Below are 26,817 nucleotides of genomic sequence, written 5' to 3' on the forward strand. Positions count from 1 at the left end.
TCAGAACTGCTAGACTTAAGAATGCCTTTCGGGTTTCTGTTTCCCAACTGTACTGACATGCAGAAGTTCAAGTGTAATGTGAACATACATCTTGCTGCTCAAATCCCTACATAGTATTCCTGCAACTTATGCCCCTGATAGTATATCAAAGTGGTACTGTGCCTTGTTTGAGGTAAAAATGTAAAAAAAAAAAAAAGAAGTCACGTCGGGGTCACCACTTAGTGCAGCAGTCCGAAATGTGTGAAGGTGCCAATCGACCATACAACTAACAAGGTAGCTAGAAATACAAAGAGAAACGGCAATAGCAAAGAAGAAGAATAACAGACCCTGATATTCATCTAAAGAAGAGGAGTATCGTGTTTTATTTACTGAAAATTAAAATGATGAATTATTATTGGCAATGAAAATCATGTATTCAGGACCAGCTGACTGATTCGGCTACACACTAACCAGTCAGCTGAGAGAATTCATTGACTCACCCGTCCCCTAAGGAACTTTTTTTTTTTCTTTTTTTTTTAGCTCATTTGGAAACCTTAGTCAGCGAGCAGTGAGTACCTGACAAGCAACAAAGACAGACTCTTCTCCTGTCATCCTTGTCCACTGGACATTTCAGCATCAACGATTTTCACTGAAGATAACTGCTGGCTAACCTGGGACTCCACAAAGAACAGCTGCCTAACCGAAACACTCAAGGGTCTTTCTACTTCTTTTTTTTCAACTCGGACACATTCCAACCTTCAAGTTTCTGTTTCCCAAATAAACCTTTCGTTGTTTTGTTTTAAAAAGAAGTTTTGTCATTTATTTTATGCTTCATTTCAACTAGAAGATATATATATATATATATATATATATATATATATATATATATAATTAGTAAGTTATAAAATGTATATAGCAATTAAGCTATACTGAATATTCCGCGTTTCATCCACTCTAGGATTCTCCAGGCTTATGCACGAATTCTGTGGTTGTTTGTCGTTTTTATATGCGCATCTTCTATTGAGAGTTTAGTTAGACAATAAGCTTTCCAGTATCCACCGCACCCTACCTATCAGCCAATGAGCATGTATTTATCAGACAAAGGCATATTTGACCTCTGGTTGACCCGTTCCTTTGTGTGTGCTCTATTTAGTCTGGATATTTAGTTTCTTGATCCGTTTTAAATCTAGGTTAGTGTTTTTTTTTAAAAATGTTAGTTTATATATAAATATAAGAAGCTTAATGTAATTACAGAGCAAATAAATGACAAAAAGTTATATTTCAAAATTCATGATGTTGACCATCTTATAATTTATTCCTTTAATTCAGTTGACTTAACAATTCTTATACAATAATTTTGAGCTACGAAACAGATACTGTCAAGAATTGTATAAGTCAACTGAATTAAAGGAATAAATTATAAGATGGTCAACATCATGCATTTTGCAATATAACTTTGTCATTTATTCTCTCTCATATATATATATATATATATATATATATATATACATATATATAGCAGGGAGACCCGACGTTGCCCGGGGTTGAATGATGATCAACGAATGTTTCGAACTCTCATGTTTTTATTGTCATCGAACGGCCAATCGAATTGATTGATTGCCTGCTTTAATTGAGGATGAAGCTGCAGTGACAGTCCACAATGCATTGTTTTACATTGCACAGTAAAGAATCTGGCTGAGAGGTGTGAACGTGCCAATCGACCATACAACCAACAAGGTAGAAAGGAAGACATAAAGATAACGGCGACAGCAAAGAATAACAGACATCGATATTCGTTTTAAGACGATGAATATCGGGTTTTATTTACCAAGAATCGAAATGGTAATTTTGTAAGTAGTTTAAATCGTATTACCAGAATCTGTATCTATATCTATATCCGCGGGCTAAGAAGAAACGGATGGCATTTCTCACAATCTTAGCCATAGTCAGAATGATGGTGTTGATGACATATCTGAAGAGATTGCATAAGGTTGATTTTTTTTTCTCATCCAGATCTTATTTCGGTTAAGTCCAAAAATTCACTACTCAAAGTTAAGACTCCGGAAGCGAACTCGGTTTACTTAATGACGGAACGGAAGAGAAGTCATTTAACATGAAATACGGAACCATACGGAAATAGTTAAAAAAAAAAAAAAAAATAGTTTCAACACTTCTTGTGCTTTTGTGAAACAAATAAACTTTTCATTTTTTACATTTCTATAAATAGATATTTTTTGTTTTGACAATTGTTATCATGCAAGAACCCCCCCCCCAAAAAAAAACAAAAAAAAAAAACAAATGAGAATTTTTGTTACTTAGATTACTATAAATAGTATCATTTGGAAATAATACAATTATGTCTTTCACAAGTTTTATCACAGAATTTTGTCAGAAATAATGTATGAAAGTTTTTTATTAACACTTTTTGTGTTCTAAAAAAAACAAAAAACAAATAAAAAACAAACAAACAAACAACAATTTAATTAATTTTATTGCGGACTATTATCCTCATCTTTTCTTAGATGTTATTTCATGACTTTTCGGCCAACTATTCCTCTGGCCTTCATCAAGTGATATCAGATAATAAAGAAAACGTGGATTTATAATACCAAAAAATCCAACCTTGATCGCCCTTTCGGGCCCGTGGCGCAGTGTATAGAGACGTCGAATCTCTATGGTTCCAGGTGAGAATTGTCTGAAGATAACGGTTTCAATCCTACCCAAAGCCGGCCAGAGGCTTACTTGGCCAAAACGTGGTGAGATGACAACAACTATGGATGGCAGTGATTGCTGAGAATGCAGTTAAGAGATTCGGAATTCCTATCCCGTTGCGGTTATCACCTGACGAAGGCCATAATAATAGTCCGCAATAAAATAAATAATAATATAATAAACTAGCATTTCAGCCCGGCGTTGCCCGGGTGTTTGGAGGTGTATGCTGAGCAAAACAAAAAAAAGAGTAAATTTTTTTTTTTAATTTGACCCCTATTATGACCCCTTAAAATTTATAGTTTCGGGCTCAAATCACTTTATTAAGTTAGATCCAGGTTCAAGGAACCTATATCTAAAATTTCAAGTGTCTACACCCAAAATTGTCGGAGGAGTTTGGTAGAGTTCTTAAAGATCAAATCGTTGAAATTTGACCCCTTAACAGCCAAATTTCTGGATGACACCCGTCACATCGATTTTCCCAAATCTCAGTACCCGGTATTTCAAATTTCGAGTCTATAGACTAAAAATTGACAGAGTTATTGCGTAGGGAAATGTACACAGACAGACAGACAGACACGTTCACTTTTATAGATATATAGATAATACTCATCTCAATAATGAATTCCAATTACATAATATAAACAACCACTTATTTTAAACATCTGTATAAAAAAGTTTCTTAAAATGAATAAATGGAATGTATTATTCATGACAAAAGTATGTGATAATTTTTTTATTGTTTCATCATATATATAGAAGTTTTTCATATATTTTCGTATTCCGTTTCATGCTTAGTGACTTCCGTTCCATATTTAAGTAAACCGAGCCCACTTCCAGCATCTTAACTTTGAATACTAAATTTTTGGACTTAACCCTGGTTTTATTCTTCAAGTGTCAGCTTGAGGTTAAAATTAGGTGTGATAGAAAAAAAGATTACATCAACTGGAATTTAACAAAAGGTGGGTACAAGTTGAAATGCATGGAAGGGGAGAGAGTGTTTCCTACCTGAGCATAATGCACACGGATCTTGGTTCATTTTTTTTAACCTCGTCCTAAGCAAGCTATTCTCTCAGCTAGTTGGAGGAGTGGGTCCGATTCATATTTTCAATTTTTAGGAGTAATAATGATTTACTAAGATACTCACTCTCGGTCTCCCCCCTTTTTTTAAATGAAAATCGCTCCTGATAAGACATGAAGCCACTTGATATATGGAGCTAAAAAATAATTCAAATTTAAATAAATTAGCCACCAATAAGTGTTAAATGGAAAGATTTTGACTCAGAAAACAGCAATTTTTCACCCTTTGTCAGAAACATCGCTCAAGGGACAAAATAATGGAAGACCCATTTTATACTCTTTTACTCTTTATCCTGGAAGAACAATATCCATTCTAGGACTCCAACTCTATTTTATTTCCTCCCACTTAAATTCCACTCTCATTTAGAGATCGATTTGCTGTTTTTATTCTAAACAAACTGGAAACAATCGGTGTCTATTTTTAGACAAGGTTGTGAGGGTTTTACTAATTTGTAAAAGTGAAAGACCATGTGCTGTCCGACTCTTAGTACAGTGTGCGGCAGAAATACTTCCCACATTTTAAACTTTCAACTATTTGTTGTTACTAAACTTATGCAAACGTCAATGATGTTTTCATTTAACTAATAACTTGCCAATTTTGTTTTCAGTTGGTTGGTTGTTTTTGTTTTACGGCATATCAACCCTTTTCGGGTTATTTAATGCCGAATCCAAAGATTTTGAAGAAAAATTTTTTTAATAGAGTATATTTGTTGTTTTCACGTCAGTTTCTATTTAACCCATAGTTGGGACCCTAACAGGTACTACCACTCCAGGTCAGAGTGGACCTGGGAGCAATGGTAATTAAAGGGTGGCTTCACACTCCCCAAAGCCCACAAGCTGGGGCCTCACCACTGGATATAGTTTAAGGTCATATCCAGGACCCCCCATTGAGGGACTTTTACCCTCTGCAGGGGGGCAGTCGGCGTATTCTAATGCCCCACCGACAGGGCCTTTGTTTTAAGGTACCTTCATGAAGTAGTATGGTTTGGACTGGTGTACATCTTGCTTTTATTGTAAAAATGTTTTTTGAAGAATAGTGAATCTGTAACTGCAACACAGAGAGATTTCCGAGTTCATCACAAATTAGGACAACATGATGCTGTTCAAGATAGAAAATCAATACAACTATGGGTTGAAAATTTCAGAGCTAAAGGTTCAGCACTTAAAAGAAAGCCACCTGGAAGGCCTCGAAGTGATCGAACGTCAGACAGTATTCGAGATGTGAGATTTTCTGTTTCTCAGTCTCTTACGCGTTCGGCTCACGAACATGCTTTAGCCTTGGGGTTGTCTGATCGAACAGTCAGAAGAATTCTACATACTGATATGCAGTTCGATCCATACAAATTAACGATTGCTCAAAAACTCCACGATAGCGACTGGGAAAATCGCAGGTCAAAATGTGGGAAATATTTCTGCTGCACATTATATTTATCTTGAAAGAACAACATCCTCAGACTCCAACTCTATTTTATTTCCTCCCACTTAAGTTCCACTCTCATTTAGAGATCGATCTGCTGTTTTTATTATAAACAAACTGGAAACAATCAGTAGTCTGCTCCGAGCCACAGCCTTTATCCAGCTCTCAACTATCTTCAACTCGCACTGTCGTCAATCGTTGCACACCCAAGACTGTCTGCAACTGTTTCTAATTGCCGTAAAGTGTCGCAAATGTCATTGACCTCTCCTAAAACTAACTCTAAAATATATTAACCGATGCTTTGTTCCCATTACTGCAACATCCTTATCAACAATCCTATTTTAGCTTTCTTTTGTGTTCCTTTGTAAACAACTTCCTATCTATTGTTCTACTGGTAAACCTATTTCTTTTCTTTTCCTCATATTTCTTTTTTTTTCTTTCTCCTGTACTTTTTAACACTCGGGGAGAGGGGCGTCGACAGTATCACAGATTAAGTTTAATTTCTTTGTTTTTCTTTCTTTTGGGATGTTTTTTTTTAGTGACCCATTCCTCATCATATTTGCAGGAACTTATATTTAATAAAATTAATTTAAAACTATTGGAGATGTCTAGCATAGGGCAGGTAATGGAGTAAATGTGGTATTGTAGTGATTGCTGAAGTGAATAAAAACTTAATGCCAGTAAAGATTACTTTGATGGTGACAAAAAAAAAAAAAAAAAAAAAAAACGAAAGAAAGAAACAATGTTTGCGTAAACAGGTCAAAATAAACTTAGTTAAGAGTAAACCAGACGACTATAGCCCCCCTCCCTTTCATGCCCACTCCACATTTTTTACTACGCAGTGCTTAGTTCGTGCAAATTTTATTTTTCAAAGTATAGTAACTGTTTAGTCTTCAGTCAGGGTTGGAGGGATCCTACTTTACCCTGGCAACATTTTTGTCCCAATCCAAAGTACTTTTTTTTTTTTTTTTTTTTTTTTTGAGGGGTGGGCGCAAAGCTAAATTTTCTTAACATCAACCTTGTGCCTAACTTTGTCTTTGTATGGAGGCAAGTAAATGGGAATTTTGGTATTTTTTTTAAAGTCCTGAATCTCCTGTCATTTTGCATTTTAGCTTTCTTTAACTTTGCAATTTACGAAACTTTTGCAAAAGTTTTCGTAAAATAAAACAAGTACATCAATACAGTAACACAACAGAAATTGGGTTTGTTTTACTATACACATACATTCGAAAAAGTTGTCAAAAAACAAATATATAACAAATAAATGTTATCAAAAGCAATATAAGTTACTTTTCTACTTAACTGGATAATCTTTTAGTGTTTCTATTTAATGTATTCGGCTCGAAAAACATATAGTATGTATCAATGTATTTGAAAAATACAAATGACGGCGGACTATGTTTAACACGTTAACGTTGGGGAAATGAGTTAAAACTAAAAATTATACAAAATACTGTTAGAAACTCACTCAATATATGTTACCGTGACATATTTTTAAACAGAACGTAACTATGGATGATTTTGGGTTAAAAATACATGTAACACATCTTCTACTGGATCATTTTTCGTATCTTTTGGAATTTATACTAATTTCGACATGACACGCAAGCACGTAATGATGGCTTCATCTGAAATGCGTTGGTTTAAACAGATTACAACTCTACACTAGCACCAAATAAACAACTCACATTCTAACTCTGCTCTTGTAGAGAGAAGTGCGTTTCAGGGTAACGGCGGTGGACCCTCTTTGTTATGCAATATTTGCTGTAACGATTGCTTCTGGCGCTTTTAGTTCAAAGTTTCGATTTTCTTTTTGTACGCATCGGTTCACTTTGATGACGGTTGTGTTTGTGTTGCATAAAAAAAAAAAGAAAAGAAAAGAAAAATGATTGCTTTAAAACAAAAACAAACGTGTTTCCTTTTTTTTCCCGCCCATTAAAATAGACACGCGTCGTTGCGTATTTCTACACCCCACCTCATCCTGTCACGAAATTAAAAGAAAAAAAAGAAAAGAAAAGCTCTACACATGAAAATGAGAATTTTGAACGTTAGTGGTTTCTTTCTAATTACAATAAATATGTTTCTATTCTAACATTAAGTTATACAGATTTGCAATTGGATTTAATCCTATTTTAGGTAAATTTTCAGATTAGGTCCAGCTCCACAATTTTCTTTTAAATGACGACCTTTTTTTTTTTTTTTTTTTTTTTTTTACACAGTGATCACCACTTATTAAGGCCCGGAAGCCACTCAGGGATAAGGGTTATTGCAAGTACATTACGTTAGTGTGGAGATTTGATGAAGTGTTTACTTAAGGGGGCGGTTCATTAGTAATTTGTTAACATTGGACTTGAAGACATCCAAGTTGTAGTCCGGAGGGAAGCAGGCAGACCTTTAATGATTTTCGACTATGCTGAATACGAAATTCGCATTGAAGTTTTGCAGAAATAGGTAGTTATCGCTTTGGCGGCCATCTTTTTTACGCGCGTGCGCCATAAAGAAATCCACTCATCTATCCCGTAAAAAAGATGTCTGCCAAAGAATACAATGCATAATGCAACTTTTTATATCTCAATAACTAATTATTTCTGCAAAATTTCAATGCGATTTTCGTATTCAGCATAGTCAAAAACCTATAGAAGGTGTAATTTAAAAGAAAATTGTGGAGTTGGACCTAACCTAAAAAAATACCCTATTTCAGTCAAACAAATTATTGATGGGGAAATAGGCTTTCGTTACAATTCCCAAACAACTTGTTATAGTAAACGTGTTCATTAGCTGACCCTAGTCGAGGTTGCAAGACTATAACAAATATTTGAAGCCAAATTTTACAGAAAAAAAAGTCCAAAAAAGGCCAAATTGATAACTGTAGCCAAATTTTCACAAACAAAAACGCCAAATTGAAAAAAAAAACAGTGTGTGATTAAATATATAAACATATTGTTGAAATTTTTAATAGAGAAATAATTTTTATTTATATTTTTATTTATACACATTCAACATCTCGCCATTTGGGTCAAGGAACGCATTCCTTGACCGGCAGGTCACTTCCATCATCATCAGCATCGGTATAGTTCGCTTCTCTCCTACCTTCTGGAGGAGGAGGAGGAGGAGGAGGAGGAGGAGGAAAGGGTTTTTGCCCGTTTTCGTCAGTTCGAATCTAGCCGGCCAAGAAGAAGGACGCTATTCGGCTCCGTCAAAAAGGATTCTTGACGTTAAATTCTACGGGTTTTTTTTCTCTCCTCCTTTGGAGAAAGACGTTTGTTTAGAACTTCATTTGTTCGTACTAAACTATTAACGTTATTTTATTCTCAGTCATTATAAGACAACAAGGTCTTACGACTGGAAGATTAATACAGGTTATTAAAAGACAAACGAGTCTTACAACTGGTAAATTATTATTCTCAAAGGGCTAACGAAGGAAACTACCGTGTGTTGAGGAGTTCTTTTCTAAGAAGAACAAAAATTAATTTCGCCGACGAGACGAGCAGAACATCGCTCCTAGAAAGGAAATCCCCTCTTTGAAAGATTTTTCAACCGAAGTTTCCTTCAGAAAGGAAATCTTTCATAATTCAAGAATTTACCCCGTATTTGTACACATAAAGCCTACCAAAGCGGCTTTATAGTCTTCTCTCTCCTTTGAATTAAAAGGCACATGAGCCTTCACAAAGGAAATTACTTCTTTCTCCCATTTTAGGTCAAAGAAACTTTTTGTTTGTCCTTTCGGAAAAGAAAAAAAAACATTTTGTCAAAGAAAGACTGAACATTTTGTTAAAAGGACTGTTTTCCGTTCTTTATATGTTTTTTTTCTTTCAGCCTTTCTTGCAAGTAAGGATTGACGTCTTTTTTTTTGTATTTTTTAAAATGTATTTTTAAATGTTTCCTTAAGGCAATAAAGGATAAGGAAATAAAGGCAATCGATAACTTTTTGTTTTAATAAACTTGGATCATTTTAAACTTATTCGGGTCCGTATTTCTTTTACTCATTTCCTCTAGTTACTCTTTTCCGAGAAATTCGCCATAAATGCCTTTTTCCTCCTTTTTTTTCTTTCCTTTTTGTTACCATGAAAAACGGATTTTGGTGACGAACCCAAAATTTCGTCAATATATTTTTCACGTAATTATTGTTATTTTTTGTGTGCTTGTGTAGATTAGTGATGTTTTGGCAAATGTGTAGTTTAGCAGCGTAAATTATTTGATAAACAAACATTTAAAAAAACTATTTTTATATAAAACACGTTATTAGACCTTAAGGCTGAAATAAAACCAGAAAACATTTATTTTTTTATTTTTTCATCATTTTTTAGACAAAATGTACAACACTTGAAGTCGCTGTACTGCTTTTAAAATTTAGCCTTTTTAAGGTTTGACATTGGCCTTTTTAAGGCCAAAACGGACCACTTTAAGGCCCAAATTGGCTTTTTTACGCGTTTTCATTACAAAAAAAGTCGGCTAAAAAACGTAAAAATAACCAAATTTTCCCTTAAAAAGGACAATCTGTCAAATCTTAGAAAGTCAAATTTTAAAACAATATGGCGGCCTCGATTGTCGTACTTAGGCACCTCCAAAATTCACCACAGAATTACCCCCCCATATGTAACTTTATCATAAATTAATATTATCAATATAACTTTTGTACCATTTAAAAGGAGAAGGGCAAAATAAATTAGTAATGATTTTTTTAAATTTTTTTCATCGTACGAAAATAATGAAATTGCGAGACGAAAATCATGTTTACATAATTGGCGCTTTAAAATAACGTTCGCATGTAGTAGGGATTCGAAAAAATTATAAAAATGAAACTTTTTTTCGGGTTTATTTCATCCTTAGCTCTAATGTGTTTTATATAAATAGTTTTATAATTTTTTTGTCTGTCAAATAATTTACGCCGCTAAACTACACATTTGCCGATGTTTTAAACCGACGCATTTCACTTATATCTATATATTGAAGAGTTTAGCTCCCAAATATTAGTGTCTCTTTTTCCGAAAAAAAAAATTACAGAAGATTATTTGTTAATTATTTTATCTTTTCCAATTTGGCTTTTTTTTTTCCTGAAAGATTTGGCTTCAAATATTTATTATAATCTGGCAACCCAATTGGAGTCAGCTATTGGACACGTTTACCCTTGTTACTTTAAACCAGGTTTTAGTAAAAATAAAGAAAAAGTGTGTGTGTGTGTGTGTGTGTGTGTAGGGGGGGGTGTTATTGCCCAGAATTCTTCCTATATCAAAAAATATTTTTAAATAAAATAAAATTTTATGTGCAACCAAGGAAAGACTGTCTTGTCTGCCATTTTGAATACAAACACAAGAAAGAAATAATTCAACAATAATTCAAACTTGGGAGATTTATGTTATAACGCTTGCAAAATCCCATTAATCGATGGATATAGGTTAAACCGGAAGCGGGTCTCCTATTATGTATATACGCTAAATAAAGTATTATCTCAATTATTATATAAAACCACTTTGTTTGTGTGTATGTGTAAGTTCCTTCCTCATAGGTTCCGAAACGGCTGAGCCTATCTTTTGCAAATTTCACACAAAACTAACGTATATTTCTGGCAGTGTTCTTAGATATGTTGTGTGCAGAAATTCATCCGATAAGTATCGAAAATCGAAAAAAATCCGATCCTTAAAAATACTCTTTCTTTCTTATAGATAAAAAGAATTTTTACAGGGGAATATTTTACATTACACCGGCCAAGGGAGATAATACAATATCAGCAAATCATTTATCGAAAATAGAAAAACTCCAATCTTAAAAATAGTCCTTCTTCTCTTATCGATAAAAAAGAATTTTTACAGGGGGGAATATTTTATGTTACACCGGTCTAATCTTGGCTGGTGTAACATAAAATATTCCCCTTGTAAAATTGTTTCTATCTATAAGAGAAGAAAGACTATTTTTAAGATCATCAAGCCCAAATATCAGCTGACGTGATATGGTAAACAAACACAGACGGAATTTGATGAACAACATTATTATTATTTTATTTATTTATTTTTTTTTTTGCAAATTAGTCCTCGTAATACATAATAATCAATAGAGGATTGATTCTATAATAATACATACGCAATCTGCATAAATTAAAATATCATGTTTAAGTGTATTGTATGACCGGGCAATGCCGGGCGTTCAGCTAGTTAATCATATAACGATGTCTCTGTTACAATTTACTACACCTTGATAAAACAATATACAATCTGCACAACACGAACCAAATTCTTGCTTTTTTGGTTCATATTATGTAGAAGCACAAAGTTATTTTTTAAATAAATTTGTTAAAATAATCATTTTTACAAATCAAGTAAACATATATTTAATCTATATACCTATAAAGCTGAGATTTTTCTCGCTCTAACAATAATATTAAAAGCCTACTTTTTCTATTTAAAAAATATTAAAACAAACTTAATCATGGATATGCGAGCGGATGCATGAAGATTGACTAATTTGCATATTCCTTTGAAAAACGAGCATTCATTAATTAGTTATTCATGTTTTATGGTTTCTTATTAGATTAATGTTTCATTTAACTTTACACTGGATTCTTTTCATGCATAGTTTCTACATTGTGCATAATTACATGGAATTTAGGATAAAAACGTTCTAGTACACAGATATGTTGATCATATATATATATATATGTATATATATAAAATCAATATGTCTGTGTATATATATATATATGGGTCTAAACACTTGAAATTTTCAATGTAGGTTACCTGGACATGAATCAAATTTTTTAATAGATTATATATATATATATATATATATATATATATATATGAGAGAGAGAGAGAGAGAGAGAGAGAGAGAGAGAGAGAGAGAGAGAGATATACACATAAAGTTATGAACAGTACACAGGACCCGAGCAAAGCCAGGATGAACTGCTAGTATATATATATATATATATAATTATTTACTATAATAATTAAATACCTACAGACACTAGTGTTTCATCCTTTTGGGAATCTTCAATGCAGGGTGTCACGATTAACACCAGTCGATAGATTCGAACCCGGCAACACAAGCCATCTCTGGCTCGATTAGTAAAGATCGTATCCAATCGGCTACCATTAACCGTGAGAAATAACATTGAATTTAAACATTTTATTTTAAAATGTTTTTAACGTCAGTCACAGTGATCTAATCGTTATACGATGATCTATACACACACATATATACAAGTGACCTTGTCTGTGTGTGTTAAACGTCCTTATGAAATTCCTCTTTGAATATTTGATCTATAGACTTGAAACTTGATATATAGGGTATTTAGACCTCGAAAACACTTCTGATTTGGTTTTTAACCTGTGAAAATAGCTGCTAAGGATTCCAAATTGAAAAGAAAAAAGTTACCCTTTTGTTGGAGTAAATGGACTAAATGGTGTAAATTGGGTAGAATTTGATTATTTGTGGGGATGGCTCAACAAGAATTTGTTTACATTGGAGTTGAAGGCTACCATCAATCAGGAAGCAGGTTAGCAGAACTGTGTTCGACAGGCGAGCAGTTCTGGGAAAGAAGATTTGTTCATGGAATCTGCGTTTAGATTTAGGCAAAAATCTGGGGGAAATCGCATAGAGTGGTTGTAGCTAGTTGAGTGTTTTTTGTGAAAGTTTGGCAAATGGGGACCATAGATTAGAGTTCCGTTGAGCACTTGCCATGAAAATAGTGATAGAGCAAAGGCAGACTCACGAGTCTCTTCTGTGGGAAAGAGGATGCAGGGACGAGTAAAGGGCATGCATATAAAGAATTAATGTTTCTGCCGTGAACAAATTGTATTTAATTTATCTCATCGATATCTTATCAGTTATATCTCATAGGATTAGTAAATCTCTTGACAAAGGCTTCCTTTCTAGGGCAATTGCTCTTGACATATCAAAGGCCTTCGATAAGGTATTGTATAAGGGTCTGCTTCACAAGATTTCAAGCTATGGTATAACTGGAAATATTTTCTCAATTATTATATCATTTCTCTCTGATAGGCTCATAAGAGTAGCGGTTGATCAGAAGCCCACAGTATTAATGCTCGAGTCCCTCAGGGGTCTATCCTGGGCCCAACTCTCTTCCTGATCTACATCAATGATCTCCCAAAACACATACTTAAATCATTCGTTGACATCTATGCTGATGACACGATCATCTATGGCAATACATCAAAGGCCATAAATGACAAAGTTCTCTGATTTTCTTTCCTCTGATCTTGAGCATGTGGTACAGTGGGGGAAGAGGTGGCTGGTTACTTTTAATGCATCTAAAACCGAGCTCCTATCTTTACATCATCAACGCTCTGATCCCCATCTGGCATCAATTAAAATGGATGGCTCTCGTCTTGGGAAGGCTCCATGTTTTGACAAGCTTCTGGGTTTGACCTTTACTCCTGATCTGAAATGGAACACGTACATCAAGTCTGTTGCCCGGGTCGCTGGGAAAATGGTAGGATCCTTCTACCGCTCCAGAAGATATCTCACTACTGGTGCAATTCTCTATCTGTATAAAAGCCAAGTACGTCCAAGGATGGAGTACTGCTGCCACATTTGGGCAGGAGCTGCTAAAAACAGCCTATCCTGCCTTGACAGAGTACAAAATAGACTTTGTGGCTTAGTGGAGGATGCCCTTTTCTTTTCCTTGCAACCTCTCTCCCATAGAAGAGATGTTGCGAGTCTATCTTTGTTTTATCGTTATTTCCATGGCAGGTGCTCGTCTGAGCTCCAATCTCTGGTCCCCCCTTGCCAATCTTTCACGTAAAACACCCGTTTAGCTGAAACCACTGTCAGTAATTTTCCCCACTCTTTATCTGTGCCTAAAATCAAAACGTAGATTCCATGAACAAAGCTTCTTTCTTAGAAGTGCACGCCTGTGGAACTCTCTCCCGTTTGCCTGTTTCCCACCTGACTACAACTTGGATGTCTTCAAGTCCAACATAAACAAATTTCTGATGAATCGCCCCCTTAAGTTCAACACTTTATCAATTCTCCAATACTAACGATTACTATGAAACTATCCCATTGATTACTGTATCCATTGATTACTGTACACACAATAACCCTTATGCCCGAGTGGCTTCTGGGCCTTAATAAGTGGTGACCTCCATGTAAAAAAAAAATTTTTTTTCACAATGAGCTTGTCTACTTATTACTTGAATATTCTATTATTCTTACTAACCAATCTGTATGGACACTATCTATCTATATATATATATATATCTATATCTATATATATATATATATATATATATATACACAGGGAAAGGAAAAAAGACATAATCATCTACTAGGTTTCGAAGCCGGTTCTGAATTCTATCAAGGCAGGATAGGGTATGCCGAGCAGCTCCAAATGTGGCAATAGTACTCCATTTTAGAGCACACCTGACTCTTAGAAGATTGCATTGGCAGTGAGATACTTATTAGTACGGTAGAGTGATCCAACCATTTGATCAGCGATCTTGGCAACAGCTTCCCTTTATTCATATGTTGATGTCTTTTATTTCATTCATATTTGCCCAATATAATTTGAATTGTTTTCTGTTCTTTATAAAATATATTGATAAAATAACGCCTGGTAATTTCAGATGAGATCATATTTTTATAGATTACACTGTCTACAAAATATCGCAGGACCTAAATTTTCCGAGCCTAGAAATTTGGGACTGCTCAAATACATTAGCACCCAAAAATGATAAGAAGCAGTGATTCATAGAAAGTGGCATCGTATCCGAAAGATGTGAAAAGTAATGTGGTGCTCAGAAAGTTGAACGTTTCGGTTGGTGTATCTGTAGTGAGTGAATCGCAAATTGATTCCGACCAACTCTAAAATGCAAATGGCTTTAATTGCAACCCTTTTTCTTTTTTCCACTTTGTTGAGATACGCCTTTTTCATCAAATCAGTTTTCACAGAAACATGTGGACTCAGAATATGTTGCAACCAATAAAAATCGTTTCAAACCCCAAGAAATAACATGTCTATGTGAAAATGGTAAGCTAACGTGAAGTTAGAAACTTCTATAAAACAAACAGCCAAAAGCACCTGAAGGCATCCAAAAACGTTACTTAACAACATCCCTTTGAGCCCCCGAGGTAGGCAAGTCGCAAAAAAAAAAAAAAAAAGAAAAAAAAAAAAAAAACTCACTGACACATGAACCAATCTTTATCAACTCATACATATCTATACACGCACTAAGAAAGTAAACCAACACACATACACAATGCCACGCTGCCAAATACTCACATACTTATATATGCATATTAATTCACACTGCTAACGTTTTGACTTGTGACTACTAACCCAACTTTCTTAATGAAACATGTGTTTATATAAATGACTGAAAATTAACTATATTCTGATCTCTTATATAAAAATCTCTTGTTCTAAAATTTCGTTTCTCTCAAATTTTTATTGAAAAAACTCTCATTATGTTTTTAGGTAGCACTTACTACCTGGTGACCCTTCTTTTAATGTTTCATTAAATATTCATTTTTATATGTATGGGTGTTCCATTATATTCTCCATTTTTTTCTCCCTTTGCTAAAACATAATTTTTATACCCAAATTCATATTAAATGTCGATGTGGTTCTTGTCTATACCCAAAGATGCTATTGTCGGCCAAAATGGCCTCTTTCAAGGTCAAGGACCGCACTGTCACGATTCAGCCACCGCATTTCACTTGAGGTGGGAAGAGATCTTTTACACAGGATGATTGGTGATGTAAGCCATTAAAACAGTGTTATGAGGGGATAACCATGTACAGTGTATGACGTCACAAAAGGATACCATCAAATCAGAGAGATGTAGAGAGAAAGGGAAAGAGAGAGAGAGAGAGAGAGAGAGAGAGAGAGAGAGAGAGAGAGAGAGAGAGGAGATCCTCAACCTGTATAAGAACCAAATACATTCTAAGATGGAGTACTGTTGGCACATTTGAGGAGGAGCTGCTAAGAGTGACTTCTTTCTGTCTTGATAGCGTACAAAAATCAGTTTTGAAATCTAGTGAGTGAAATCCTTTTCTTCACCTTACTTTCTCTTTCTCGCAGATGAGACATAGCGAGTCCATCTCTGCTCTATCAAGATTTTCATGGCAGGTGCTCGACTAAGTTTCTGTATATGATCCCTCTCCTTTGCAGAACATTCACAGCAGACACTCGTCTAACTGTATGGCTCAATCACGTTGATACACCAGTTCTCCCCAGATCACTGAAATTAAGCAATATCAAGCCTGGCCAGTGCCAGATGGGTGACCATTTGGGAAGGCTAGGTGCTGTATGTACCTTCTGGGATGGTTAGGCATGTGGCCAGCACCCTCACCTTGAAAAAAAAAAAGAACTTCTTGCTACAAAAGCATCTAAAAAGTTATAGATGGCCTATATCCTACCAGGAGCTCAAAGCTATGAATGGGGTGGACTCGTCTAACTACAACAACTGCTAACAATTTCTCTTATCTATTTGTGGCTAAAACTAAATAAAAATTCCATGTGCAAAGTTACTTAGAACTACTCGTTTGTGGAGCACAATATTGTAAGGATGCTTCCCAGTTGACTATAACAAGACCGTTTTCAAATCTACTGTAAAAAAAAGTTCTTGTTGAACCATCAAGCATTACAGATCATCAAGGTGTTGCCTCTCCAGCCACCCGACTCATTAAGACCTATCCTCGAGTGGCTTTTAGGCCATGTAGTGATCCTCGCTAGTAAAAAAACACGACTCCATCTATTTAGAACTAAACTCATTTCTAAATGTAAAACTTGAAACGTTATTTTTACTGGCATTAATAAACATTTTATTCACTTTCTCCTCGCCGCAGAAAGATGTTACACAAAGCCGGTAGGTATGGAAGAGTCAAGCCGGCAATCCCTTAAGAAAGGGCGCTCTGGATTATGAAAAAATTGCTTATGCAACCCCATTAGTGTTCCCCGGTCAGGGTGCCACAGGCAGACAGCAATAAGCTTACTCCTCCCCACCAAAAGATGGTTGGTAACGTCCTAAGAGGGTGGACCTCCTAGTACTGCACAAAACATCAGCCGTTCCTCAGTCAACAGTGAAAAAAAAAACTATTTCAAAGATAGCCTAGACTGTTGGCTTTGGCGCCAATGGAAAAGCCTGGCATTAATAAGTTAATAATGCCCCTGTACACGTATATATTGAGACATTAGTGAGATTTGCTGCTACTTGCACCAGTGTGCCATCTGCTGCTGTAAAAACAATAACAGACATCCTGGGATTTTCTTTTCTGATTAGTTTTGCATTCGTCCACATGTTGCAGAAAAAAAACAAAAACATATCGATCATTTGCATGAAACTAAACTGGAATAAATAGTACAATTTTTGCCTTAAAGTACATATTTTTTTTATTTACTGATCTTTTCAATATCTAGCCGAGAGCACCATATATACCTACGAGGGGCGTTGCAAATGCAATACCTTCTACTTTTTTTTATTTATTGATCTTTTCAATATCTAGCCGAGAGCACCATATATACCTACGAGGGGCGTTGCAAATGCAATACCTTCTACTTTTTTTTATTTATTGATCTTTTCAATATCTAGCCGAGAGCACCATATATACCTACGAGGGGCGTTGCAAATGCAATACCTTCAACTTTTTTTTTATTTATTGATCTTTTCAATATCTAGCCGAGAGCACCATATATACCTACGAGGGGCGTTGCAAATGCAATACCTTCTACTTTTTTTTTATTTATTGATCTTTTCAATATCTAGCCGAGAGCACCATATATACCTACGAGGGGCGTTGCAAATGCAATACCTTCTACTTTTTTTTTATTTATTGATCTTTTCAATATCTAGCCGAGAGCACCATATATACCTACGAGGGGCGTTGCAAATGCAATACCTTCTACTTTTTTTTATTTATTGATCTTTTCAATATCTAGCCGAGAGCACCATATATACCTACGAGGGGCGTTGCAAATGCAATACCTTCTACTTTTTTTTTATTTATTGATCTTTTCAATATCTAGCCGAGAGCACCATATATACCTTCGAGGGGCGTTGCAAATGCAATACCTTCTACTTTTTTTTTATTTATTGATCTTTTCAATATCTAGCCGAGAGCACCATATATACCTATGAGGGGCGTTGCAAATGCAATACCTTCTACTTTTTTTTTATTTATTGATCTTTTCAATATCTAGCCGAGAACACCATATATACCTACGAGGGGCGTTGCAAATGCAATACCTTCTACTTTTTTTTATTTATTGATCTTTTCAATATCTAGCCGAGAGCACCATATATACCTACGAGGGGCGTTGCAAATGCAATACCTTCTACTTTTTTTTATTTATTGATCTTTTCAATATCTAGCCGAGAGCACCATATATACCTACGAGGGGCGTTGCAAATGCAATACCTTCTACTTTTTTTTATTTATTGATCTTTTCAATATCTAGCCGAGAGCACCATATATACCTACGAGGGGTGTTGCAAATGCAATACCTTCTACTTTTTTTTATTTATTGATCTTTTCAATATCTAGCCGAGAGCACCATATATACCTACGAGGGGCGTTGCAAATGCAATACCTTCTACTTTTTTTTTATTTATTGATCTTTTCAATATCTAGCCGAGAGCACCATATATACCTACGAGGGGCGTTGCAAATGCAATACCTTCTACTTTTTTTTTATTTATTGATCTTTTCAATATCTATCCGAGAGCACCATATATACCTACGAGGGGCGTTGCAAATGCAATACCTTCTACTTTTTTTTATTTATTGATCTTTTCAATATCTATCCGAGAGCACCATATATACCTACGAGGGGCGTTGCAAATGCAATACCTTCTACTTTTTTTTATTTATTGATCTTTTCAATATCTAGCCGAGAACACCATATATACCTACGAGGGGCGTTGCAAATGCAATACCTTCTACTTTTTTTTTATTTATTGATCTTTTCAATATCTAGCCGAGAGCACCATATATAGCTACGAGGGGCGTTGCAAATGCAATACCTTCTACTTTTTTTTTTATTTATTGATCTTTTCAATATCTAGCCGAGAGCACCATATATACCTACGAGGGGCGTTGCAAATGCAATACCTTCTACTTTTTTTTATTTATTGATCTTTTCAATATCTAGCCGAGAACACCATATATACCTACGAGGGGCGTTGCAAATGCAATACCTTCTACTTTTTTTTTATTTATTGATCTTTTCAATATCTAGCCGAGAGCACCATATATACCTACGAGGGGCGTTGCAAATGCAATACCTTCTACTTTTTTTTATTTATTGATCTTTTCAATATCTAGCCGAGAGCACCATATATACCTACGAGGGGCGTTGCAAATGCAATACCTTCTACTTTATTTTATTTATTGATCTTTTCAATATCTAGCCGAGAGCACCATATATACCTACGAGGGGCGTTGCAAATGCAATACCTTCTACTTTTTTTTATTTATTGATCTTTTCAATATCTATCCGAGAGCACCATATATACCTACGAGGGGCGTTGCAAATGCAATACCTTCTACTTTATTTTATTTATTGATCTTTTCAATATCTAGCCGAGAGCACCATATATACCTACGAGGGGCGTTGCAAATGCAATACCTTCTACTTTTTTTTATTTATTGATCTTTTCAATATCTAGCCGAGAGCACCATATATACCAACGAGGGGTGTTGCAAATGCAATACCTTCTACTTTTTTTTATTTATTGATCTTTTCAATATCTAGCCGAGAGCACCATATATACCTACGAGGGGCGTTGCAAATGCAATACCTTCTACTTTTTTTTTTATTTATTGATCTTTTCAATATCTATCCGAGAGCACCATATATACCTACGAGGGGCGTTGCAAATGCAATACCTTCTACTTTTTTTTTATTTATTGATCTTTTCAATATCTATCCGAGAGCACCATATATACCTACGAGGGGCGTTGCAAATGCAATACCTTCTACTTTTTTTTTATTTATTGATCTTTTCAATATCTAGCCGAGAACACCATATATACCTACGAGGGGCGTTGCAAATGCAATACCTTCTACTTTTTTTTTATTTATTGATCTTTTCAATATCTAGCCGAGAGCACCATATATACCTACGAGGGGCGTTGCAAATGCAATACCTTCTACTTTTTTTTATTTATTGATCTTTTCAATATCTAGCCGAGAACACCATATATACCTACGAGGGGCGTTGCAAATGCAATACCTTCTACTTTTTTTTTATTCATTGATCTTTTCAATATCTAGCCGAGAACACCATATATACCTACGAGGGGCGTTGCAAATGCAATACCTTCTACTTTTTTTTATTTATTGATCTTTTCAATATCTAGCCGAGAGCACCATATATACCTACGAGGGGCGTTGCAAATGCAATACCTTCTACTTTTTTTTATTTATTGATCTTTTCAATATCTAGCCGAGAGCACCATATATACCTACGAGGGGCGTTGCAAATGCAATACCTTCTACTTTTTTTTTATTTATTGATCTTTTCAATATCTAGCCGAGAGCACCATATATACCTACGAGGGGCGTTGCAAATGCAATACCTTCTACTTTTTTTTTATTTATTGATCTTTTCAATATCTAGCCGAGAGCACCATATATACCTACGAGGGGCGTTGCAAATGCAATACCTTCTACTTTTTTTTTATTTATTGATCTTTTCAATATCTAGCCGAGAGCACCATATATACCTACGAGGGGCGTTGCAAATGCAATACCTTCTACTTTTTTTTATTTATTGATCTTTTCAATATCTAGCCGAGAACACCATATATACCTACGAGGGGCGTTGCAAATGCAATACCTTCTACTTTTTTTTTATTTATTGATCTTTTCAATATCTAGCCGAGAGCACCATATATACCTACGAGGGGCGTTGCAAATGCAATACCTTCTACTTTTTTTTATTTATTGATCTTTTCAATATCTAGCCGAGAACACCATATATACCTACGAGGGGCGTTGCAAATGCAATACCTTCTACTTTTTTTTATTTATTGATCTTTTCAATATCTAGCCGAGAACACCATATATACCTACGAGGGCGTTGCAAATGCAATACCTTCTACTTCTTTTTTTATTTATTGATCTTTTCAATATCTATCCGAGAGCACCATATATACCTACGAGGGGCGTTGCAAATGCAATACCTTCTACTTTTTTTTATTTATTGATCTTTTCAATATCTAGCCGAGAGCACCATATATACCTACGAGGGGCGTTGCAAATGCAATACCTTCTACTTTTTTTTATTTATTGATCTTTTCAATATCTAGCCGAGAACACCATATATACCTACGAGGGGCGTTGCAAATGCAATACCTTCTACTTTTTTTTTATTTATTGATCTTTTCAATATCTAGCCGAGAGCACCATATATAGCTACGAGGGGCGTTGCAAATGCAATACCTTCTACTTTTTTTTATTTATTGATCTTTTCAATATCTAGCCGAGAGCACCATATATACCTACGAGGGGCGTTGCAAATGCAATACCTTCTACTTTTTTTTATTTATTGATCTTTTCAATATCTAGCCGAGAGCACCATATATACCTACGAGGGGCGTTGCAAATGCAATACCTTCTACTTTTTTTTTATTTATTGATCTTTTCAATATCTAGCCGAGAGCACCATATATACCTACGAGGGGCGTTGAAAATGCAATACCTTCTACTTTTTTTTTATTTATTGATCTTTTCAATATCTAGCCGAGAGCACCATATATACCTACGAGGGGCGTTGCAAATGCAATACCTTCTACTTTTTTTTATTTATTGATCTTTTCAATATCTAGCCGAGAACACCATATATACCTACGAGGGGCGTTGCAAATGCAATACCTTCTACTTTTTTTTTATTTATTGATCTTTTCAATATCTAGCCGAGAGCACCATATATACCTACGAGGGGCGTTGCAAATGCAATACCTTCTACTTTTTTTTATTTATTGATCTTTTCAATATCTAGCCGAGAGCACCATATATACCTACGAGGGGCGTTGCAAATGCAATACCTTCTACTTTTTTTTATTTATTGATCTTTTCAATATCTAGCCGAGAACACCATATATACCTACGAGGGGCGTTGCAAATGCAATACCTTCTACTTTTTTTTTATTTATTGATCTTTTCAATATCTAGCCGAGAGCACCATATATACCTACGAGGGGCGTTGCAAATGCAATACCTTCTACTTTTTTTTATTTATTGATCTTTTCAATATCTAGCCGAGAGCACCATATATACCTACGAGGGGCGTTGCAAATGCAATACCTTCTACTTTTTTTTATTTATTGCTCTTTTCAATATCTAGCCAAGAACACCACATATACCTACGAGGGGCGTTGCAAATGCAATACCTTCTACTTTTTTTTATTTATTGATCTTTTCAATATCTAGCCGAGAGCACCATATATACCTACGAGGGGCGTTGCAAATGCAATACCTTCTACTTTTTTTTATTTATTGATCTTTTCAATATCTAGCCGAGAGCACCATATATACCTACGAGGGGCGTTGCAAATGCAATACCTTCTACTTTTTTTTTTATTTATTGATCTTTTCAATATCTAGCCGAGAACACCATATATACCTACGAGGGGCGTTGCAAATGCAATACCTTCTACTTTTTTTTATTTATTGATCTTTTCAATATCTAGCCGAGAGCACCATATATACCTACGAGGGGCGTTGCAAATGCAATACCTTCTACTTTTTTTTTATTTATTGATCTTTTCAATATCTAGCCGAGAGCACCATATATACCTATGAGGGGCGTTGCAAATGCAATACCTTCTACTTTTTTTTTATTTATTGATCTTTTCAATATCTAGCCGAGAACACCATATATACCTACGAGGGGCGTTGCAAATGCAATACCTTCTACTTTTTTTTTATTTATTGATCTTTTCAATATCTATCCGAGAGCACCATATATACCTACGAGGGGCGTTGCAAATGCAATACCTTCTACTTTTTTTTTATTTATTGATCTTTTCAATATCTAGCCGAGAACACCATATATACCTACGAGGGGCGTTGCAAATGCAATACCTTCTACTTTTTTTTTATTTATTGATCTTTTCAATATCTAGCCGAGAGCACCATATATACCTACGAGGGGCGTTGCAAACGCAATACCTTCTACTTTTTTTTTTTATTTATTGATCTTTTCAATATCTAGCCGAGAGCACCATATATACCTACGAGGGGCGTTGCAAATGCAATACCTTCTACTTTTTTTTTATTCATTGATCTTTTCAATATCTAGCCGAGAACACCATATATACCTACGAGGGGCGTTGAAATGCAATACCTTCTACTTTTTTTTATTTATTGATCTTTTCAATACCTAGCCGAGAGCACCATATATACCTACGAGGGGCGTTGCAAATGCAATACCTTCTACTTTTTTTTATTTATTGATCTTTTCAATATCTAGCCGAGAGCACCATATATACCTACGAGGGGCGTTGCAAATGCAATACCTTCTACTTTTTTTTTATTTATTGATCTTTTCAATATCTAGCCGAGAGCACCATATATACCTACGAGGGGCGTTGCAAATGCAATACCTTCTACTTTTTTTTATTTATTGATCTTTTCAATATCTAGCCGAGAGCACCATATATACCTACGAGGGGCGTTGCAAATGCAATACCTTCTACTTTTTTTATTTATTGATCTTTTCAATATCTAGCCGAGAACACCATATATACCTACGAGGGGCGTTGCAAATGCAATACCTTCTACTTTTTTTTATTTATTGATCTTTTCAATATCTAGCCGAGAACCCCATATACCTACGAGGGCGTTGCAAATGCAATACCTTCTACTTTTTTTTTATTTATTGATCTTTTCAATATCTATCCGAGAGCACCATATATACCTACGAGGGGCGTTGCAAATGCAATACCTTCTACTTTTTTTTTATTTATTGATCTTTTCAATATCTAGCCGAGAGCACCATATATACCTACGAGGGGCGTTGCAAATGCAATACCTTCTACTTTTTTTTATTTATTGATCTTTTCAATATCTAGCCGAGAACACCATATATACCTACGAGGGGCGTTGCAAATGCAATACCTTCTACTTTTTTTTTATTTATTGATCTTTTCAATATCTAGCCGAGAGCACCATATATACCTACGAGGGGCATTGCAAATGCAATACCTTCTACTTTTTTTTATTTATTGATCTTTTCAATATCTAGCCGAGAGCACCATATATACCTACGAGGGGCGTTGCAAATGCAATACCTTCTACTTTTTTTTATTTATTGATCTTTTCAATATCTAGCCGAGAACACCATATATACCTACGAGGGGCGTTGCAAATGCAATACCTTCTACTTTTTTTTATTTATTGATCTTTTCAATATCTAGCCGAGAGCACCATATATACCTACGAGGGGCGTTGCAAATGCAATACCTTCTACTTTTTTTTATTTATTGATCTTTTCAATATCTATCCGAGAGCACCATATATACCTACTAGGGGCGTTGCAAATGCAATACCTTCTACTTTTTTTTTATTTATTGATCTTTTCAATATCTAGCCGAGAGCACCATATATACCTACGAGGGGCGTTGCAAATGCAATACCTTCTACTTTTTTTTTATTTATTGATCTTTTCAATATCTAGCCGAGAGCACCATATATACCTATGAGGGGCGTTGCAAATGCAATACCTTCTACTTTTTTTTTATTTATTGATCTTTTCAATATCTAGCCGAGAACACCATATATACCTACGAGGGGCGTTGCAAATGCAATACCTTCTACTTTTTTTTTATTTATTGATCTTTTCAATATCTAGCCGAGAGCACCATATATACCTACGAGGGGCGTTGCAAATGCAATACCTTCTACTTTTTTATTATTTATTGATCTTTTCAATATCTAGCCGAGAGCACCATATATACCTACGAGGGGCGTTGCAAATGCAATACCTTCTACTTTTTTTTATTTATTGATCTTTTCAATATCTATCCGAGAGCACCATATATACCTACGAGGGGCGTTGCAAATGCAATACCTTCTACTTTTTTTTATTTATTGATCTTTTCAATATCTAGCCGAGAGCACCATATATACCTACGAGGGGCGTTGCAAATGCAATACCTTCTACTTTTTTTTTTATTTATTGATCTTTTCAATATCTAGCCGAGAGCACCATATATACCTACGAGGGGCGTTGCAAATGCAATACCTTCTACTTTTTTTTTATTTATTGATCTTTTCAATATCTAGCCGAGAGCACCATATATACCTACGAGGGGCGTTGCAAATGCAATACCTTCTACTTTTTTTTATTTATTGATCTTTTCAATATCTAGCCGAGAGCACCATATATACCTACGAGGGGCGTTGCAAATGCAATACCTTCTACTTTTTTTTTTATTTATTGATCTTTTCAATATCTATCCGAGAGCACCATATATACCTACGAGGGGCGTTGCAAATGCAATACCTTCTACTTTTTTTTTATTTATTGATCTTTTCAATATCTAGCCGAGAACACCATATATACCTACGAGGGGCGTTGCAAATGCAATACCTTCTACTTTTTTTTTATTTATTGATCTTTTCAATATCTAGCCGAGAGCACCATATATACCTACGAGGGGCGTTGCAAATGCAATACCTTCTACTTTTTTTTTATTTATTGATCTTTTCAATATCTAGCCGAGAGCACCATATATACCTACGAGGGGCGTTGCAAATGCAATACCTTCTACTTTTTTTTTATTTATTGATCTTTTCAATATCTAGCCGAGAGCACCATATATACCTACGAGGGGCGTTGCAAATGCAATACCTTCTACTTTTTTTTTATTTATTGATCTTTTCAATATCTAGCCGAGAGCACCATATATACCTACGAGGGGCGTTGCAAATGCAATACCTTCTACTTTTTTTTATTTATTGATCTTTTCAATATCTAGCCGAGAGCACCATATATACCTACGAGGGGCGTTGCAAATGCAATACATTCTACTTTTTTTTTATTTATTGATCTTTTCAATATCTAGCCGAGAGCACCATATATACCTACGAGGGGCGTTGCAAATGCAATAACTTCTACTTTTTTTTTTATTTATTCCACCCAAATGGATTAGAGAGGATTACAAATTGTAGTGTTATGACTGAAATAAATCACCCATCAACTGAAAGTTTCATCCCTTTGTTGCAGATATTGATGGTATGAGACTCTAAGAAAGCAACCCCTGTTATAGACGAGCATCAGAAGAAAAGAGGCGTCGTTGAATCTCCGGCAAAAGTGACCTGAGAATGATGGTGACTATATAGAAAAATAAATTCTGGAGCACAAAAGGTCGCTCGTTCTAATGGTACCACTTCAGTCTCCATAGCTCTTCTACTTTTTGAGTAAAAAAAAAAAAAAATAGGAGGCTTTACTTTTGGAACAACCTTCGTATTATTAAGGGACATCATTCAACAATGTGCCGGTAGCATTTCAATAAAATAGTAAAAATAACAAAGAGATTAAATTTTTTTTTTAACTAAACAAAGCATATTTACCACTAATATAAGAAATAAGCCTGTAAGAGAACCTTGGAATGCTTATAGGCATGATTAACATTCACAGGCACCATGAATTCGAACAAATGCCCTG

The 26,817-nt window shown here is 35.1% G+C and overlaps 1 protein-coding gene across 1 annotated transcript in view; it reads right to left on the reverse strand.

Annotated features, from left to right (window-relative positions):
• Window positions 1-26,817, reverse strand: part of LOC145291238 (ecdysone receptor-like) — a 315,312-nt gene that overhangs the window by 197,447 nt on the left and 91,048 nt on the right. The gene's annotated exons all lie outside the window — the stretch shown is intronic.

Source organism: Euprymna scolopes, chromosome 12 (genome assembly GCF_053919585.1).
Source record: "Euprymna scolopes isolate OS-2025 chromosome 12, ASM5391958v1, whole genome shotgun sequence".
Taxonomy (NCBI): Eukaryota; Metazoa; Mollusca; class Cephalopoda; order Sepiida; family Sepiolidae; genus Euprymna; species Euprymna scolopes.